Source organism: Acomys minous, assembly GCF_964271855.1.
Source record: "Acomys minous genome assembly, chromosome: 7".
In the NCBI taxonomy this organism is placed as follows: domain Eukaryota; kingdom Metazoa; phylum Chordata; class Mammalia; order Rodentia; family Muridae; genus Acomys; species Acomys minous.
In genome coordinates, this window is record NC_140488.1 from 114,135,796 (window position 1) to 114,151,444 (window position 15,649).

Genomic DNA, 15,649 nt, shown 5'->3' on the forward strand with positions numbered 1-15,649 from the left:
CCTCCTCCCTGCAGCAGCTTCTGAGTTTTATAGCTTGCAAGCTTGTTGTTTTCTCTTATGTTCTAATACAATTGTCCTTGAACTTCCTGCTGAGTCCATTTTAAAATCATTTTGTTAATGAGACTAAGAGACCAAAGGGTAGAACCTTAACTTCTCCAGCTAGTACAATGAGAGACTACTTAAAATTTCTGGTAACAATTGTTGCAGATCCAGTCTGCCCTATAGGTCTCTGGAAAAGTTGCTAATTTCCCCAGCAAGCAAGTTCCCATTTTGTTTGGTCCATAGGGCCTCAGTCTTTTTCTTTTCTTCACAGCATAAAATTTCTGGAGAAATTCTAGATTTTAAGAAGTCTGTTGTTTCTGTAGTCTGATAGCTCATGTGAGAAGTACCAGTTTAAGACCAGCTTCATTCTTACCATAATTGTCTCAAAATGACCAAACTTGACTGTGAACTCAAAAACTGCCTTCTCCTTTGCCTTAATCCTGCTTTTCTTTGAACCTTAACTGGATGAAAGAACAGCATGTCTGTTCTGTAATATCTGTCTGATGAGCCACGTAAGGGACAAAAGAGGCAAATTCAGTCACTTGTAGCCATCCCTGTAAACTGTTTTGGGGACTCTAGGGAGCTAGCTTCGAGGTGTATTCAACTATATATATCCTAGCCCTGAGCAAAAGAGGGAAGCTACTTTCTGTAGAGTCTTGGCCTTTGTCCAAACAGGTGGAATAAATTTCTTTGCCTATACTATCTTGGTTCAATTTTTTTCTTCATGACCTTGACCCAGGATTCATTTTCTACTTAATAATTAGGACATTTCTCTGCTCTAAATCTTAAGTTATATTCATACACCTCATATAATCCATTCACAGTGTTCAATATATAGTAGTTTAAAATCTCAATAACAATATGGAATATAACTTTAAGTGACCATGACTTTCCAAATTAGAAAGACCTGGAAGATTTTATTTTAAAAATTCTTATTTGAATTATACCCTGGTTAAGACAGTAAATGAGAGGGATCATTCACAAAGACAGGAGACAATTTAAAGGAGTTTTGTGATTAAGGAGTATGTTGGTAAGTAACAGTATAATTCAATAAATAAGCTATTAAGAAAATCTACTAGAGAGACATCATCCATGTACAGAGCTTGGAAGAAAGTAAGACTCAGAACACCAGGTAGTTTGCTGGAAACAGTCTTTCCTAGAATTGGCTGCATAAGCAAGACCAGAACAATGGAACAATGATATCAGTAAGCATGATTATGTAGAATGGGAATATTTCATGGATCCTACCCCTAGATAGTCAATTATGGGTAACTAATGACTGTTGGGAAAGGTAGAATTAGCCTTTCCCAGGCATGAGTCCCCTATTTGCTATCCAATACAATGTGATCAGCCCTGAAATTATATAGAAATAAACAATAAAAATGGATTTATCAGGTTGTATTTATGTATATGTATATATGTGTATACACACACACACTCATATATATATATATAAATATTCAACTATAGACACGTATGTGTGTATTAAAACAATCACAGGAAGAGAGGCTACCAGTTTGAGAATGGGGGTCATGGGAGAGGCCAGAGGAAAGGAGAGGAGGAAAATGATGTGATTCATTCTCTCTGTCTCTCTTTCTCTGTCTCTGTCTCTGTCTCTGTCTCTGTCTCTGTCTCTGTCTGTCTGTCTCTCTCTGTCTCTCTGTCTCTCTTTCTCTCTCTCTCTCTCTCTCCCTCGCTCAGATTTTGAGACAGGGTTTCTCTGGGTAGTCTTTCCTATCCTGGACTCACTTTGTAGACCAGGCTGGCCTTGAACTCAGAGAGATCAACCTGCCTCTGCCTCCCCAAGTGCTGGGGATTACAGGAGTGTGCCATTGTGTCTGGGTAAATGTGCTTTAAAAAGAGACGTTCTTTTTTATCTCATGGCTTGTCAAGATAATGAGAAATGTTAATATCTGAAGCTGTAGTTGAAGAGAGATAGTTACTTCTCTGATCTAATCAACTAAATACGTGGCATGTCATCCAGATTCTCCTATAGGAGGCAGAATATCACTGCTGCAGACAAAAGCTATACTCCAAACCATTCTTTCTGGTTGTAGTGTGAACCTTGGTAATCTGGAACAATTTTTAATCATTTGTATGTTTTGCTTAAATAAAATAGAACAGAGTAAATGAATAAAATAAAATCGAATAAAATATCTTTTTCTGAAAAATATCTCTTGCTTCTGAGGAGACTGAGCCTTTGACAAAACTTCCAACCAAGTTAATAATATTCTCTGAGATCATTTAAAACTATGTGCTCAACCTACTATTCAGCCTGTTTAAGATTAACCTGTCTTAAAACAATGTAGCCAATGTTACTATGTCTTGAGCTTTCCATGCAATCAGCTTTAAGAACCCAAGCTAAATGTACAGATTTAATCTTAAACCATTTACTTTTCCATGTATGTTTGTATGTATATGTTGTGATAATCACTTCCTGATAGCAGCCAAAAGGTTGAAAGCAATCTTAAACAACAACAACAGCATCCCATAAATGTTGGAAGCCACATGTGGGTATAGGTTAATAATGTCACTGTGTGGTTTTGAGTGCCATTCTGGGTCACTTGAGGTCAGTAAGTTAACTTCTTTTATAAAACTCTAACACAGATTTCTGAATAAAAGTACTTGCCATTTCTCTCTCATACCTTTTTAAATCATGTTGTTCAGCAAATATAGAGCAAAGTCCTTCATTAGGGACAAACAAGGAAAACTGACAGGCAATAGGGACAGATCAGATGACACACAGGAGACAACAAACAGGCTGTAGACTACAAACGACTGACATTGGAAGTGTGAAGAAGTATACAAAGTTGGGCTCTTACTTGGGCTCTCATTCCAGGGAGGTATCTCTCTTTTCATTCCTTAATATGATATCAATGAAGCATACTATAGGAAGATATATTGCCTAGGACTAGCTCATCAACAGTGGTAATATACAATGGAAATTCATACACATTGGAAATTCAGTCAGAGATGAGTGCTCTTGAATTCTAAAGAATCATATCCCACCCTTTTTCTTTCTGAAGCTAAACCAAAATGGTCTTTGAACAAGCAGGAAAGAAGAGAAAGTGGCAGAATGTATAGAGAGAAGAGTGCCGTTGGTGCAACTGGTTCGTGTGTGATTCTTACACAGAACGAGTGAGGGGAGAGAGGGATGTAAAGAAGCCACCTGAAGATGCTGCTGGTGACCTACCCATGCTAAATACTGAACAGGCAGCATCTGTAATTATGTACTCAAGGATTTCTTGAACTTCAGATGCTAATTTTCCTACTTCTGTCCCGAGTGTTCTGGGCTTCTTCTCAGGCCTACCACATGCCAGAAACTAGGCCTCTACGTGGTAGTCAGGAGTTAGGGTGTAATTACCCCATTTCCATTTTATTCCAGGTGAGCTGCCATTTCTCCAGCATCTCTTGACATTTACTCATGGCCTTATGTTCTACTTTTTTATGAAAGTCCTGGGTAATATAAAAACATAATAAGACAGACAACTAACCTAACAGGTGAAATGTTCAGAAAAGCAGAGAAAAATGTTTCCTAAAGAGACATACTTAACCTAAGAAAATCAACAGAAAACCTTTTAGCATTAAAGAGTTTTATAAAATGTCAGGTTAAAGATAAATACACACAAAAATAAATCACATAAAAACCAGAAAGTACTGCTGAAGAAAAAGAACTTTAGTGTTTAGAATGCATTTCTTATCAAATTTATTTAAAGTTTTAATACAAGTCCAATACAAATAATTATAGTTATGGTTGGCACAATTATTTTAAAGTTTAGTTGAAAAGTAAAACGGATAATTGAAAAAAATGCAAGGAAGTTCCAAATGTCTGAAAATTCTTTCAGGGTTGCAGTAATCAAAACAATGTGATACTGACAAAAGGAAAGCCATTGAAACATCAGTGGTCTTGATCTGGGAAGTTCAGAAGTAGACAAAAAAAAAAAGCTTGGAAACTTGATTTTCATTTGAAGGTTTTGTTGGAATTACTCTAGATTCACATATTTTCTTGTTGGTAGAGTTTCAGTGTGTAGTCAAGATTGTTTTGGAACTCTCTACATAGGTATACAGACTGGGTTGTTCTCAAGGCAATGCTAGTCTTGTTACAGCTGAAATTGCAGATATGTGCCACCCAGTCAGCTTCACCTGCAGTTTGAAACAACAGTGTATCCATTCTTCTTAGGATTCATTAGTTTCTTTCACTTATAACATTCTCAAAAATTATAGGAAAATATTACAACCAAAATATTTACATTAGTAGAATATGGTGATCTTACTCATGGTTGCCCAGTTTTAATTATACTTATGTGTGTGTTCAGCTCTACATAATTTAGTACTTGATATGTTTATATATCCATCAACACATTGAGATACAGATTAATTCCATCACAAAAGCGTTTCCTGCTGGTGCCTCTTTATAATCATGGGTATCTCTGTTCTGATATTGTTCCCCTTCTGTTCCTAAACCTGGAAGCCTGTCATTATTTCAGTATCTTTGTCATTTTCAGAGCATCAATTTGGGTTATTTTTATATAGCAAGTAAAATTTATGTCAAGATCCTTGAATATGTTATATAGCTTCATTAAATAGATCTTGCAACTGCAACAGGTGAGAAAATAAATAAAAGGGGTGTACATTGGAAAGGAAGAATATTTGTCTATACTTTATAGACTACATAATTATCAATGAAGATCGTCCATGGAAGCTACCAGAAAATCTAAAGCATTAGTAATTGAGTTAACAAAGAATGTAAGGCATGGGAGAGGCCCTCAGGGGAAAAAAAAACAAATTCATTTTAATGTGCTCATAGTGAACACAAGATGTGCTGCTTACATTTTGGTCAGCTTGACCCAAGCTGGGGTTAAATAGGAAGAGAAATTTCAATTGAGAAATGTCTCCATATGTTTGGGCCATAGGTAAAGCTATGGAGCATTTTATTAATTAATGATTGATGTGGAGAGCTTAGCCCAGTGAGGTCAGTGCCAGTCTGGGCAGGTGGTCCTGAATCCATGTATCCTATAAAAACAGGTTGAGCAAACTGTGAGGAGCAAGCCAGTAGGTTGCACTATGGCTTCTGATTCCATATTTCTACCTTGTAGATTTTACTGTTGAGAGTTTCATTGTATAGTCCAGACTGTTCTAGAACAGTAATGAGTTTCTTCCAAGTTTCTACTTTGAGTTCCTGCACTGACTTCCCTCCAGGATAGACTTTAAACTGTAAGCTGAAATAAACTCTTTTCTCTCCAAGTTGTTTTTGGTCATAGTGTTTTGTCACAGCAATGGAGAAACAAACTAAGAACAAAGAAGCTAGAATTTTAAAATGCAATACACTATTTTTATTTGAAGAAAATGAAATTTTTAACAAATACAGGAACAAAGTCTTGAAAAGTTGTAAATGCTGATGAAATAAATCAAATATAACCCAAACGCAATGCAGGTGTCAGTTCTCTATTAACTGATTTACAGGTTTAAGTCAAGTGTTACAAAACTCCCTGACAAGTTTGTTACAGTCAAGCTTACTCTAGAACTAATAAGGAAAATACAAGCCTTTGAATAGCTGAAATGATATTGACAAATAATAGGCCTACTATATAAATAGTGTGCTCAATATAGTGTGCTGTTGGTAGAATGACATGGCATGTATATATGAATGAAACCAATCAGACAACACAGAGTAAAGCATCCAAATATTTTACTTTGTGCAAAAGTACAAAGGTAAATCACTGGAGGAAGGAAAAGCTTTTCAACAGTCTTGACTTCATGTTTGTATCTTCTGTCGTGGCTTAGTTTTCTTTGACTTTATCTTTTTTCAGGTTCATTTAGTTTGTACCTTTAGCCAAGTTCAGGTTATATTCAGCCTGGTATATTTATTTATTTATTTTGTGTGGGGGCGGCATTGAGGGTGTTTTGCCTACATGTATATCTGTGTACCACATGCATGTAGTATAAAAGAAGACAAAAGAGGATGATGGATCCCCTGGAGTTGGAGTTAAAATGTATGTTAGAAGACATGTGGATGCTGGGAATCAACTCTGGGTCCTCTACAAAAGCAGTCACTCTTGTTACTGCTCAGCTACTTTTCCAGCACCTTCTCCAACCTAATTTCTAAAACATACTCTTTTAGCCCCACCTCATTTTACCTTTTCAGTCTAAGAATTTGACTTGTTATGTGAGAGGATGCTCAAACTCGATCCACAGTTTTCTTGGTCTGCTTTTCTCCCTAGGACTCAGCCCATTCAGGCAATTACTTATTTCTGTTGTGATTTTTTTCAGTTACATCCTTTCCCTATATTATGACATTTATTTAGTTGTTCAGATTTTCAGTTATTCAGTAATGCTGGTGAGAACCTGATAGTTTAGTGAAGCAGTTTTATATCTAACTAATCTCAGTGTTGGTGCTACTTCACAGAGTTTTCTTTTGAAGTTCTGATTTCTTGCTTCTTGGTGTCAAAAGTGATTTTCTGTTGTATCCTCAATAGTTGTCTTTTTGCCTCATCTAATTCTGTCACTTCAACAGGCAGCCACTTGGTCTAAGTTTAGCATGTAGGTTTTAGTCAAGGATTTGTGGGATTATTTTTAATGACATGCTAATTTTGGGGGAACTTTTGCAGATTATTTTAAAATATATGAGCTCAGTCTATAGTCTCAAAGTCATCTTGTATCTCAGCCTCCCAAATGAGCCATGACACCTGCCATGTGGTGTCATTTCAGTCTCCTTACTGCTGGGGCTGCTGGAGTTCCTTATGGTCCCACTTGGTGCTGTCTAAAAGAGATAGAAGGATTTTCTCAAGGATGGTCTGTCAGGTGTCTCTTAATGGAATGAAGGTACTTGGGGAGACTCACTGTCATTGACTTGGTGAAAAGAATTTCATGTCAAAGGGAACAGAGAGACTTCCTGGGCCTGGTTATTTTTGATGAGATCTCTCTTACTAGTTCTGTTCCAGTAGCTCACTTACTCCTTCTTTGACAAGGAAATTACTCCCTCGCAAGATTCCTTATTCTTAGCAGGCCTCTTCAACAGTACCTTTGTGGACCTCTGTTTACCTGGATCTCTGAAAGGAGCCCCCTATTCCAAAAGCAGGGCTCTAAAACAGGAAACCTATAGCCTATGGAATTCAGGAAAGCAGTTATCTCCCCTCACAGGACCTGGGACATGGAGCTTGTAGAAACAATCTGGCTTATTGCTAAACTTGTAGCCCAAAGGTTGCAAAAACAAAAACCAGGCAATCTGACTTATCTCCCACACTGCAGTTTATTCCCAGAAAAGCAATTTCTGGGCCTGGTAAAGCTGGCCTCTCCCCTCTTCCAACTCTCCACTGCAGAAACTGATTCTCAGACCTTGCAAAGAACACTCTTCTGTATTCTTTGATATTGAACCACAGGATACAGGCATAGCAACCTCTTAAACCAATAACGTCCATTCTGACTGTTTTGATGTCAAACTGAGTCTTTGATTTTTCTCCCCTGACTTATTTCTTAGAGTACCTTGTTGGCTCTGTTTATTAACAATTAAACTTTATTATACAACCCAACTAGCATATACAAGAAGGAAAAAAAGGTTAAAGGGACAGAAGAGTAAACCTCCTGGAATCTGTCGGCAGGACGGGTCCTTAGGTGTCTCTGTCCCACGAGCTGGTCCAGTCCCTTCCTCTTTCTCTCTGCACCTTTTTCTTCTTCCTCTCTACCTCTTGTTTTTCTCCTCATCACCTTCCCAGTCACATGCAAAGGGCGGTCTCCTCCTCCCTTCGAGGGTGAATACCTTGTGAGAGACTGTTTGGAGCCTTCCTGGGCTTGGAATTCAAGAAGCCTACCTGGGAACCCCACTGTGGCTATTGTTTTTCTAATTGACCCTCGAAGGGAGGAGGAGACCACCCTTTACATGTGACTGGGAAGGTGGTGAGGAGAAAAACAAGAGGTAGAGAGGAAGAAGAAAAAGGCGCAGAGAGAGAGGAAGGGACTGGACCAGCTCATGGGACAGAGACACCTAAGGACCCGTCCTGCCGATGGATTCCAGGAGGTTTACTTTTTTGTCCCTTTAACCTTTTTTTCCTTCTTGTATATGCTAGTTGGGTTGTATAATAAAGTTTAATTGTTAATAAACAGAGCCAACAGTACCTATCCAGACTTCTATTCATTCTGGGATGCTCTTTTTTCTTATTTGGATTTTAGGAAATTCTGAATCAGGCTCGCAATATTTTTTGTTCAGTGTAGAGATGCAAGACCCCTGCTACAGTTTTATTTTTCCAGTCCTGGGGTTTAAACTTGCCTCTTTTTTTCTTGCTACCTTTCAAAGTTCTCTTTTAGTTGTGTCTTGCATGCTCTCCAACGTTTGGTATTCGTGAGGAGCAAAAAAAAAATTTTATCCATGCTCAAGGTTCAATGTGATTTGTGACAAAAATACCAAATATATCTTTATTCATAGAGAAAGAATGATCTTTTGTACAGTGATCCATATAGATGATCATTACAACAAAACAGAACGTTGATACCTTATGGGATTTGAATTAGATATGTCAAGTAGTGCTATTTTATTATTGAGGCCTTCTTTACATAACTATGCCATTGGAGGTGGCCTTTGAGAAATAAAAGACTCGGCCATTAGAATTCTTTCTCTTTACTTTAAGATTATGGTTCAAGATGTGAGCCTTCAACTTGGTACCCCAGTTATCATACATGCTGTTTCCCCAACGTGATGAAGATGGGACTCTCTTTTCCGACTGAAACTATAAATTGCCTTGACATGGGATTTGTATTTTATCATAACAATGGAAAAATAACTAACACAATGCATAACTTGATCTTTCATGCAAAAATTTACCCAAAATACATGAGTTTATACTGATAAATAAGTAACTGATGACCTACAAAAAGGGATTCTGTGGCCACTCACTGGATCTATAATTTCTGCTTGGTTCTGAGGAGAACATGAGGCAAATCTTAATTCAGAGACAGTCGACAAAACAGCTGATCACAATTTCTTAACAAATTCAAGGTCTTTGAAACTGTCACAGATCACAGTAGACTAAGGAAATCTGACAACTAAATAAAATATATTATCTTGTATTGGAGGCCTTAGCAGAAAAGGACACTACTAGAAAAAACAGTGAGACCTCAATAACATCTAGAGTTTAGTTCAAAAAGGCATAAAGGAATGAAATCCTAAAAGAGGCCCTCAGATCGGCACTATGCTCTGCAAGGAATTTAGCCTCAGTGCTAAATTCACTGCTATAAACTCTATTATTGGATAGTTACCAGAGAAAACTGTATAATTAGTGTTCTTAAATGACTTCATATATCAAAAGTATTAACTAAAACTACTATAATTTATATTACTTGGACTAAATGGAACATTACCACTGACTCCATAAAAAATATTCACCTTGTTTTTAGGGTGTTATCTTATCTCTTTTTCTCAATTTCTCTCTCCCTAGGGAATTTTTTCATTTTGTTTTCATATACTTCTTGTTTTCTCTATTTCCTGTTGTTTACTCCCTTGGACATTCTTCTCTCTCTTATAACCTCATTTTATTTATTAGATGAGTGACTTCCTCTAGAATTATATAAATAGAGTAATCACCAAAGATTTTTTTAGCCTCTCATTTGTTGCTCTGAACCCAGAATCACATTATCCAGCACTGCTGAGCACAGTGGATATTACTATCTGCAGAGACAACAAAGGGAATCTAGCAAACCACACAATCATATTTCTTTGGCACATACAAAAGATACAAATGGATTTTTGATAAATGTAAAATTACATTTGTCATGGGTTTAAATTTACTAGTCACCTCATGAGGTAAATATATCTGAATGTAAAGGTATCATTTTCCTATTGGTATGTTATATATAGTGATTTTCTTTGTTCTCATTTTTTGAAATAAAATAAACACCTGATTTTGAGAAAGCCATCCGTTTTTCATTATACTATCCAGAACAGCAATATTTACACACATTTTGCTGGAAGCTGACTAAAATCTTATTTTCCTTGTATCCATTTTTAGACCTGAGAGAATAAGACTTTAATATATACATATATATATACTAAAAGTTTTGATTTAGTGCCAATCTAAAAATATGTAACTATAAGGAATGTAAATTTTGATCATCTGATGGACTACTTCATCATTGCCAAGTACTACCAAAGAGTTCCAGGAACCAAAGTTTATGATCCTGTTTACAAGTAAAGACCACATATATTATTAGTGCCTGGTACATAAAAGGCTTTTCACAGTGGTTCAAATGAGAACTTAGTCATCAAATAGCTCTCTTGAAAGAAGTTTTACCTAACAAAAGCAGCAAGGGGAATTGGGTTCAGGACCGAATCCACAATGCCAGTACACTCATTAAACAAGGATATATTTCATACATAAGAAAATCCAAATGAATTACTAGAAAACTTTCAATGTCATATATTTTAGTTTTCAACCTTTTCTCGGCACTGAAGATTAAAACCAGGTCTTCTATGAATGTTAGGTAAGCACTTTACCAGTGAGCTATAGTCCAGCCTTTATTGTTAGGCCTTCAGTACAGAATTAGAGAGTGAAATATTAAACAGAACATGTTACCAAAGCAAAGCAACAGTGATTTAAAATTAGGACAATTTTAAAACTGACAAATTGAATTGGTGAAAATAGCAATGGGACATAATGATCCATCATTTTCAAGGTACAAACAATAACTTCAACAATAGGGATGAAACATTTAGCCACACTTGTCTAATTTAATAAAAACCAACATTATTTATTTTGAGGAAAAAACTCCTGATAGTGAGTTAATATTTTTAATACATATTTTGTGGCTTTGTTTGTAGTATACAATATTTTAGTTATTTAGCTTCAAAGCATCTCCAATGACCAATAAAATGAAAGATGTAACAAGGAATATAAGATATCTTAGAGTTCTGGGGAAATTAAGAAATTCAAAGGAGAGATAAACCCCAAAATGCAATGAGCACAGTAAGGGAGAGACAACATTCTAAACTAGACAGAGAATAGAGTTCACCAGAGTAAGAACTAAGCGATCAGTGACAGGAGATTAATACATTATCATTATATACAGAAGAAGGGAGTAATGGAAGCATAGAGCCAGGGAAGAAAGATGTCACAACAATATAGGCATGAATGAAGGAGATCTGACCGACCCAACATAGTGACAAAGCCTATAGAGAGAAAGGCAGTTTGAAATCAAATGAAGCCTGTGATAATCTTCCAGAGGGAAGACTCTCCTAGTTGGTTATCCAATACTAGGCTGTCAGTCCCATTATTATATAAATATAGATAACATTATATGGTCTGAATATATAGTATTTATGTGTTTAGGGGTGTGTGTGTGTGTGTGTGTGTGTGTGTGTGTGTGTGTGTGTGTGTGTAAACAATTAAAGAAAAGTAGGTAACATGAACTTGAGGAATGGGGATAGGTAGGACTGGAGGAAGAAAATGGAAGGGGAAATTATATAATTGCATTTTATTTCAATTTTAAATTTATTTTTTATACTTTATTCACTTTACATCCCAATTGGGGCACCCTTGTCTCCCCCCCCGGTCCCACCCCCTTCCCTCACACCCCCTCTCCTGCTCTTCTAGTCCTCAGAAAGGGAGAGGCCTCCCCGTGTATCATCTGACCCCAGCCTATCAAGGCTCATCTGGACTTGCAGCATCCTCATCCTCTGTGGCCTGGCAAGGCCGCCCCGACAGGCTGAAGTGATCGACAAGCAGCCAACAGAGAGAAAGCCCCTGATCCGGATATTATGGGACCCCTATGGATACTGAACTGCCTATCAACTACATCTGAGCAGGGGGGTCTAGGTCTTCTCCATGCCTTGTCCTCCCTTAGTGTTCTTTCAACTTTTAAAAATCAAATAAAGAATAACATAGAGATTGAGCCATGAACATAATTTCTCAGGAAACATTTTTTTTATTAATTGTTGGACTTTTTTCCTTTTCCATAAAGAAAAATAGTCATCTTGGAGCCATAGTCAAGAACCCAGTAGTAAAATGCTAGAGATTTCATCATAAATCTGATCTCTTCCTACTGATGTTCATATTTTTCTTGTGATATTAGTCACTTCTTCAAAAACAAAGCAGTTTAGCTGAGAAGGTGGGTTTCGAATGCTATTTTCCTCACTCAGCCAGTACTGGAACTGGTAAAGTGTAAAATCTAGAAAGGAGACCAAGAAATACTAATATTAGGTGAAAAGGAAGACTGTGAAGAGGGCAGAAGGACACATGGGATATGAAAGAGGAAAAGAGTGAGAGGCAGGGATACAGAGGAGGAACAAAGGGAGCAGAGTGTGGAGGATATGGAGCTAGAAAGACAACACACACCAACACATACATACACACACACACACACACACACACACACACACCCTTTCTTCAAATATGTCCTAATGGTATCTAACATGTTCTATTTTGATTTTAAGAGTATAAAATATTTCCGAAAATGACTTTCCCACACCTCCACCAGCCCCTCTGTTAGAGAAGTCCAGCTTCTTTGTGGTGTTTAGTTTTTCTTGTTGTACCAACAGTACACTTACTGTTGTTGGTTAAAAGGCTTCTGATCTTACTTAGATGATGGGAAAAGAAAATGTGAAAGCAGAGATTGTAAGGTTCCTTCACATCGCTCATTTTCTTTTTTATTATTTTTTTTATTTTTAACATATGCATTTATATTATTACACATATGTACAATAAATGGCCTACAGCAAGAAGAACCATGACACGATCAGGAATTCTATAAATGTTACATTGTTAGTGTTTTGGCTATTTGTATTTGGCAGCCTTGAAGAAAACATCTTTCCTATCTTGGTGCATCTAAAATTCTGAATGTAAATCCATTTCTCATCATTATCAACTTAAAACATCTATCTAGACCTAAAAACATCTTAATCCCTAAACAACTAGGCTTAATTATACAACTAAACTATCTGGTATTCAACCCCATCAGAAACTTGAGAAGGAATAAAAATAATTACCTGAGTATACCAGGAGTGCAGGTTAGCAGCTTCCCAAATGAGAAGATGGCAGAGACAGTTTGCTACTTGAGCCGTCACCCAAAACTCTCTATAATGTTGGAGCATCATCTCAGCCTTCTGGCCCAATATATCTGACAGACATATTTGCGAGACAGGAACTATTGAGGAACTGCAGAGTTTGGCAGTCGACTCTCCCTATATGCAAGTTTGCCCATTTTTAGGCAGATTCCTGTCTTTAGTAGAAATAAGGACATTTTGCCCAGTGGCCACTTAGGACATGCACTCTGGCCACCGAACTTTGATCACTTCCTCCTAGTAAGGCGGCCTTGCCAGGCTACAGAGGAAGAGGTTACAGGTAATACAGATTAAACTTGATAGGTTGAGGTCAGCAATTAGGGGAGGAAGGCTCCCCTTTCTGAGGACTAGGGAAGGGAGAGATGGGGGATCAGGAGGGGATGAGGGAGAGGGATACATTCGGGATGTAAAGAATTTAAACTGCAGAACAAGCAGGTAAGTTATATTGCTAATCTCACTATATGAAAATATCTCTGAGCCTGGCTGAGACATGAATGTCTAGGCATAGACAATGCTTCTTGTTGGTTACAGAACCCCTATGAATTACTATTAGATGCCATTCTTCATATGGCATAAATGAAGATTTACAGATGCCTTTTTTCTGCTCATACAAGGAGCATAAAACCAGCCTTAAATGTTCTGTGCATCATGTACACCTCATATATAATTTTAGCACTGTATAATGCTTGTGAGAAAATATATGTTTTCAGAACAAAAGAACTGGACACTGACATTGAATCAGACCTGATAGGATCCATTCTTCTCAGCATGCTGGACACTGACATCATTTTTTTTTACAAGTTTGAATAGCACTTTAGAAGCCACCAAGGTAGATGATCTTCACTAGACTCCAAGACCCACATACTTATACTATAAATGATGCCTTTGTGGGTTCTTATCGATATGGTAGCCTTTTTTTCAGCTCTGTAATTACTTTCTACAAAAGATCTGGAATGTCTATTTTAGTGTTAGCATTGTGTCTGAGTATGGTGACCAAGACAACTATGATATAGGATGTTCTTTGTTTAGGTGAAAAAAAACCATTTTGGCATCTCTTCAAAGTTTACTATTTTTCTTGGCACTCTGGATTTTGCTCTATACTCAGTTTATGGCACTGGAGAGAAAAGCTCTATTTTCACTTACTTCAAGGCAACTGATCCAGGAATGTACTCTCTCTAGATACCTCCTGATAAATACTTGTTCTCTTCTATTTCCTGAGTTATTTCTGTCCCTGAATTCTGATCCTGAATAAGCAGACAGATAATTGAGATGAAGAATAGACTCGAATCTTTAGGTTGCTTTAGAGAAGACAGCAACCAATATGGAAAGCTGGGACTGGGCAAAACCAATTAGATTTATAAGATGGTGTTTTCAGAAGAATCTTAAATAAGTCCAAATGTCAAATTCATTTTTTGCAAAGGGCTAAAATGTGTGTGTGTGTGTGTGTGTGTGTGTGTGTGTGTGTGTGTGTGTGTGTGTATGAATTTCTTTTTATCCTGGTGAATCCCCTTTAAAAATCACTACATACGTCTGCCATTTTAGTCTATGCTGTCACTTTGTAGAACTTTAGGGAGAAATTTTTACACAAGGGTTTTGCTCTTTAAACATGTACTATAGAGAGCATGGTGACAGAAACATGAGACTAAAACAATATTAATGCAAAAGAAAAAAGAAAAATTTTTCTTTTTCACATTCAGATTAGATGTGGGCCCAGGGCTCAAATAGGGTGTGGAGGTAACAGAAAAAATGCAAACATCAGTGAAGGGAAAGACTTGAGAGTTCAAGAAAGAAGTTTGAGCTTCAAATGCAGCTAGAGATTTCCTAAAGAATTGGCTTTCTGTGAACTTTTATATCTTTTTGAAAAGTGTTTTCCATATCATTCTCTTATTGACAGTTCTCAAGAGGTGAATAAATCTGATTAAATAGAAAATATGACAGTACTTAAGATCCACAGCCATGTAGTCAAATGCCTACTATTTTCATCTTTGCCAAGCCACTTGTCAGCTTTATTACTGTCAGATGATTTACAACTCTCTCTCTCTCTCTCTCTCTCTCTCTCTCTCTCTCTCTCTCTCTCTCTCTCTCTCTCCCTCCCTCCCTCCCCCCCCCTCTCTGTTTCATTTCTTTGGCCAAAATAAGGGACAGAATCAATTTCAAGACGGAAACATTGTCCTGTCTTGCAGTTTCATACAATTCAGTGCATGGTCATTTGACCCCATGTGCTTAGGCAAAGCTTAGGCAAAGGGACATTACTTTTTGATAGACCAAAAGTAGAGAAAATGAGAATACAGGAAAACTTCAGGACAATGTATACTTTTCCCCCAAGGAGAATCCCAGTAATTTTTTTTTCCAGATCCCTCAGGATTTAATTGTTTCTGTAATTACCACTACCAGCATACCCAGAGGTATGAATTACTAGTCACACAAGTATTTTTGTTGCTGTTTGTTTGGTTTTTTGTTTTGTTTTGTTTTGAGACAGGGTTTTATTATGAAGCCCTGGATGGCCTAGATCTTGCTATGTAGACTAGTCTGGCCTTGAACCCACAGAGATCTATCTGTCTA